The sequence below is a fragment of the Hibiscus syriacus genome, unplaced genomic scaffold, assembly GCF_006381635.1.
Source record: "Hibiscus syriacus cultivar Baekdansim isolate YM2019G1 unplaced genomic scaffold, ASM638163v2 tig00110633_pilon, whole genome shotgun sequence".
NCBI lineage: Eukaryota > Viridiplantae > Streptophyta > Magnoliopsida > Malvales > Malvaceae > Hibiscus > Hibiscus syriacus.
Window position 1 is genome coordinate 380,102 of NW_024062806.1, and position 6,259 is coordinate 386,360.

The window sequence follows — 6,259 nt, forward strand, 5'->3', positions numbered from 1 at the left end:
CAAATTCATTAGTTATTTCACATTTAATCTATGGATTCTACTGGTAAACAGATGAAAATAAATAAATTTGTCCAAAATCAACCCCATGAAATTGGTATTCATAACGTTCTACGCCATTTACGACGACGACTTCACTTTGTTTGACCATTCTTTTATCCGCAAGTTCACGAATTGAGCATTTAAGGCAAAAGAAAGTTCACTTCGACATAAGACTTCTGTCCCGACGGTCCTACTCTGTAGCTTCTATATGTATTTCGGAATGTTACATACTGAACAACCGGTCCATACGATACCTGGTTAATCGGAACTTGCTGACAACGGTGGATCAGTCATCGGTGCCAAAGTAACGATCTCCGAACTCACCCATCCCTGGTACTACACGGAGCTCCTCATTTAGTGCAACATCAATCTCTGAAGTGACGATTTTCAAGGATGGGAACCGTTTGCAGACACAATGGATTCCTTCAGGTGCCTTTAGGAAAAAGAAAAACAGAGGATCAGGGTCATTGCATAGGAAGAGTTGCAACATAGTATATGCACCCAACAATGCTGAAAACTTACAGAGATGAGGTTCAGGAATATGATGTGAGATTCCGGAACTCCTTTCCGTAACAGTAGTTCAATGGCATGGCTCGCAGAATTCCCTACAAGAAGAGTTGACATTATGGTTTTGCAGAAATCAATAGATTATTGAAGGTTGCAAAGTAGCTCTACATGCATTTCCACGCAATATTCTTAAACTTGATAGCCCAATTTTTGATCCCCTGAAGCTAACCAAAGAAGAAAAAGGACGTGGAAAAGTTTCGAGACAACTTTCTTTCGGACATAGCTTCTAGAAGAGGAACAAACTTACCTGTACCGAGCACCGGATCCAGGAGGAGGCATGTCGTTCAGAAATATCCTTGGGAAGCTTCTCATATATAAGCTAAAAGTTTTGAAGAAAGCGTACTAATGATTAGATTGATTTTATATGAAGTAACTAACAGCATAAAGATCCAAATAACATTTTTAACCTGTTTTCCATCATCTCCGTCACGGTGGATCAGAAACTTTCCAATTTTTATTCCTTTGCAACATGCACGTAACGCGTTTTCCATGCTTTCACCACTGTAATAAAATAATATAAAAAAACTTGTTAGTAAATACAGGAAAAAACAACTGAGCATTCATCAGAATTTTACCAGATGTAACCGTCGATCGCCCGATACCCCAGATTTTGACTAAACAAGGTCCAATGTAAAATAACAAAACCGACCAATTTGATACCTGATTGAAAGCTCACCTTCTAATAATGGAAACACCACACAGTTTTTTGCAAAAATCAACCCCGGAATAAACAGATGCTGAAAAGAAATAGCAGCAAGTTTCAAACATAAGCAGAATATTAACTGTTTTCAATGATAAATCTTAAGCTTAAGAAAAATTCATCATTTTCCTTTTGAACATCTCCAATTGCAGATGCTCAGAAAGGAGAACTGGAAGTTTTCTCACCTGTAGGTGTTATTACTTGCTTCTCGGTGAAAGGCAAATGTCCAAGACCATGCTCCACCACCTAATTCAAATGCAACAAAATCAGGAATATATTGCATTTGGAAAACACTTGCAGAAAAACAGAACACGGTTCATTCACAAGATATAAAAGAAGGTACCAGACGAATAAGCCGATCTGAATAGAAGACAAAATCGTGCTTAGAAATATCCCGGTCTCTAATCAGAGTATGCATTCCTCTAATCTGCACCATAATAATTAAGGAAAAAGAAAGATCCATGCACGCTAGATTAAAAAATGTTGGGAATAACTTTAAAGTAGTAGCGTTATTTTTGCCAATCATGAAGCTCAAACTACAATAAGTGTGATAGCTTTCTTTCAATACTGCAAACTGATAGTTTACCAGAACATTTTAGGGTACATGGCACATGAAAAAGCTACGAATGAATATATCTTACCAGATATATGTATTACTCTACATGAGCAAACAATTTGTAAAAGAAATAGGACAGAGATCAAGCATGAGATTTACCTGAAAGGTTGACTGAATTACATACACATTCAGATAAATTTTGCAGAGATCATGCTCCCCAAGCTTAGTGCGGAAATGTTGCACAATCAAATCAATTGCAACATGATTATCACCTCCTCGGGGGATGATGACATCAGCATACTTCTTTGATGGGAGAACAAAATCATCAAATGCTGGCTTGACAAACTTTGCATACTGCAAAAACAACAGAATATTGCAACATCGTCATTAAAATGTTTAAATACTTAAATGTGAGACATACTAATAAAAAAAATCTCTCCATAAGCGTTTAATGGATGCGTGAGAATGAGAACATATTCTGTCTCAAATTCAAGCCCATTTATTCTTCCAGATATTCATTTCAGTGTTTGAATACAACCGATACACAAACATACACCATGACATCAATTACCAGGCAAGTAAACTTAAACAAGCTGCATATCACGGGAAGTATTAAATTACACCCCAGAGATTTACGCTACTTCAGGAATAATTTCTAGTATTAAATTACAAAAGAAGATATGGTATACATAGGCTTACTTGTTCAAGAACAGAGTTTACATCCCTACCCCTCTCAACTGTATCTCGTCTTATTCTACGAGCAAGCCTCACATCAGCATCTATAACAAATTGTGAAATAAAACCAAGAACCATAAGAAACCATGAGAGCAAGAAAAGAAGAAACATGGTCATAGGAAAAGGCAACAGAGGCACTACTGCACAAGCAATGAAATACAAATGCAAACATATTTAACTAGGTGAGGCCATTGCATTCTTACGAAATTTGAGGGTGACAATCCTGGGGATTTAAGAACCCAAATTTCATTGAATTGATTGAGTCGACTTTTGTGAAGAAAAAAAGAAGGGAAAAGAAAACCAAGAGCTAAACTTTCCTCTTCTATTGGCTGGCAGGTCAATGGCTATATACAATTTAACACAGTTTGCAGTCAACAATTAGTCAATTAATACACAAGTTGACTTTGAGCTTAGTTTTGTCCATGAGTTTCCATTTCGGCTTGATAAATACTTAATTTTAATCTATCAGTTCTTACAGTTAACAGTTTTTCTCTTTTGAGTAGTTGGCAACGGCTATAGGTTGTTTAACCTCGTGAGGTACGCATGATAGCATGTCTTATGTTACGTAAATAAAACGAATCTAGCTTCTTCATTAAATAATACAAGTAGACATATCTATAATGGTAAGGTACTCGGTAGAAGAGGTCAAACCCGTATCAACGAAAATCTTCATATTCATAAGGTTCCTGACACGCTGGTCATGGAAAACAAGAATTCCTTCCAAAATTATGACATCCGAAGCATTAACCTGGAAATAGATTAAAAGAAGTAGCCAGCTTATTGAATTATCACCAACATATTTGGATATTCTGAAATGCAATAAAGAGCTTAATGACTAAAAGGAGAAACGCAAGTAAATGCAAGAACAAGCAAGCACTACATCTAAAATAGAAAACACCTGAAATAACTATTACAAGTTCTTTAACTGAATGCAAGTATCTTTGTTCAGCATTGTTAAGCAAAGTTCAATAATGAACAAATGAACTTACGAACTACCTGTCGGAAACTATCTGAAGATCGACAATGTTGCTTAAAATCATAAATCGGGACCTGAACAGTTTACCCACTTTTAAGCTTCTGAACACAATCCAGAAGCTGCTCAGTATCAAAAGCATCTACACAAGCAAAGAAACAATGAACAGTCAAAACAATAACGTCCAAATCCAACATAGCAGAAGACAGCAAAATCAGCAAACAACATCAAACTAATTTACCAGGATGATCAAAATTATACTCGTGGACGCGTTTTAACTCTTCAGTATTTAAACCACGATAAAAGGAATCCTACATCCAAAAAAATGAAAAATGTATACTAATAATCTAATAAATTACAGTTCAGATTATAAAATATCCACTCGAATTTGAACCTGATTGACAAGGACAACACGGTGATCGTGGAGCTGTTGGATGATCATGTCACAGACAGTCGTTTTACCAGAAGCTGTACCTCCCGAAACACCTGCTTCATCAGTCGCGAAGTTAATGCAGATCAAATTTTGGCACGTTTATTTAATTTGAAGAAAATAAAAACAAAATTAGAGACAAGCAACAGATATTCAGATTTGAGAATCGTATTTCTTTATTGATTCATAAAAGCATTCAAACTTTTCTCGGTTTTTCAAATAAAAAAAAAGGCGAATGTTCAGCTGCTTATCAGAAAATACTTTGTTTGTTTTTTTAAAGAGGAAGTGAAGTGAGGAATACCAATGAAGAAAGGTTGACGAGGAGCGTTGGCGTCGACAAAAGCGGCGGCCGGAGAACGGAGGGCCGAGAAGTGAGGCCCCGAAGCCTTCTCCATGACGTAGTCTATCGAAGTCGTCTCCTCCGGCGTCGACAAGACCAGTTTTTTTTCCCCCAAAGAAATCGAAAATTTAAAAAATAAAATAAAAATCAGTGGGAAAGTATATAATTAAGTAAAGAGGACGCAATTCATTTCCCTCTCATTTATTGGTTCATCTTAAGCTTAGTTTGACCAAATTGTTCAAGTTTACACACTCTTGATATGGTTTAGTCATATTTAATTAGAACAAAAAGAATATGTTTTATTCCTATAATTAACATCAAAATTAGTTATCAACCATGTTCCGATTATAGTATTAAACTTTCGTCTTATTATAATTTTAATCAAAATAATATATATGTTAAATGGGAGTTAGATTATTAACGGAATTTGTTTAAGTGGTAAGCAGTTTAATATTATTAAGCATGTTTTTAGTTTGAGTCTTTGTGTATGTAAAAAATTCTTCGCTGGAGACTTACCCACTAAAGCCAAATGAGTGGCCCGAGTCGATCCAAATTAGTTAGGGCGAAACCTTGAGATCGGAAGAAAAAAAAAAGAATGATAGTTAGATTAATTGATCTATTTGATTCATATTTGATCATTTAAATTTTATTTGAATTTTTTTCGAGTTGAGATGAGTTTATGAAATCCAAATCGAGTCGAAATGAATTGTTTGAATTTTTACTTAAGTTTAATTATAATTATTTACAAAATTATAATACATATTCGTTCTATTTTAACAACATTCATTAACCATATATATATATATATATATATATATATATATATATATATATATTTCTATGTATTCTTTTTCATATTGTAATGTTATTTAATAAATCAAATACCATTTAAAAATACAAAATATTGAGTGTAATATAAAGGATTTAGAGAACTGAATTATAAATAATTACAATAAAAAAATAAAATAAATAAAATAAAAATTGAAGGACTCAGTTGGAAAAAATGTTGTTAAAAGTAAGAATTGAATTTGCGTATATAATTTCATTGTGATAGAGAAGCAAGCGATTCAAATTTGATAAAGAAACAAACTTAAAATAAAAGAGAAAGTAGGGGTACGAAAAATTAAGAGTGAGTATTCGACAGAGTCAAAATCAACATAAAAATTTTAAATTATTTGAACTGATGAATCATACTTTACTATTCAAACTTCATTTGATTTTTTCCCTATAAATTAAACCAAATTTATAAAATTAGAATCGATTTTATACCCAATAACATATAAAATAGTTCATTGACCAAATATATCACTAAATTTCAAAAAAAATACAATTGAATAATTAAATTAAATTATAAAATAAATACATAACATGGTAAAGATTGGTTGGGATTTAAGAATATAAAATAAACCCAACAAATGGCATATGCAAAACATTGTGAATTATGATTTGAAAAAGATTCAAATTTCCTGGGATGCATGATTAGATTGATACAATTATAATAAAATAAGATTAAATTATAAATTTGGTAATTAAATTTTATTCTCTCTTCTATTTCAATCACTTTAAATCTTTTAATTTCCCCAGTGAACTTAATATATTGTGTTTTCTTGGTCACTCAACTTTTCTTCACTAACGGTGTTATAAATAAACTGTTATATAGATGTAAAATAACGTTGTTTTGATGATTTTTTTTAAATGGAATCGTTTTAAAGCCGTTAACTTTTTAATGCCGCAGTGACAAAAAAATCTAATTTATTAAGTTCAATGAGAAAATTAAATTTTTTTAAGTTAAGTTAAGTGAAATAAAATGACTGTCCCTTTTTCCATAAGTTAGTAAAATAAGAGAGAGTAAAATTTAGTGATGAAATTTGTAATTTACCCATAAAATAACAACCATTTTTATTCCATCCACCTTGGTT

At 32.8% G+C, this 6,259-nt stretch overlaps 1 pseudogene; it reads right to left on the reverse strand.

Annotated features, from left to right (window-relative positions):
- Positions 1-294: 294 nt before the first annotated feature.
- LOC120136538 lies at positions 295-4,442 on the reverse strand (annotated as a pseudogene).
- Between the last annotated feature and the right edge of the window lie 1,817 nt (positions 4,443-6,259).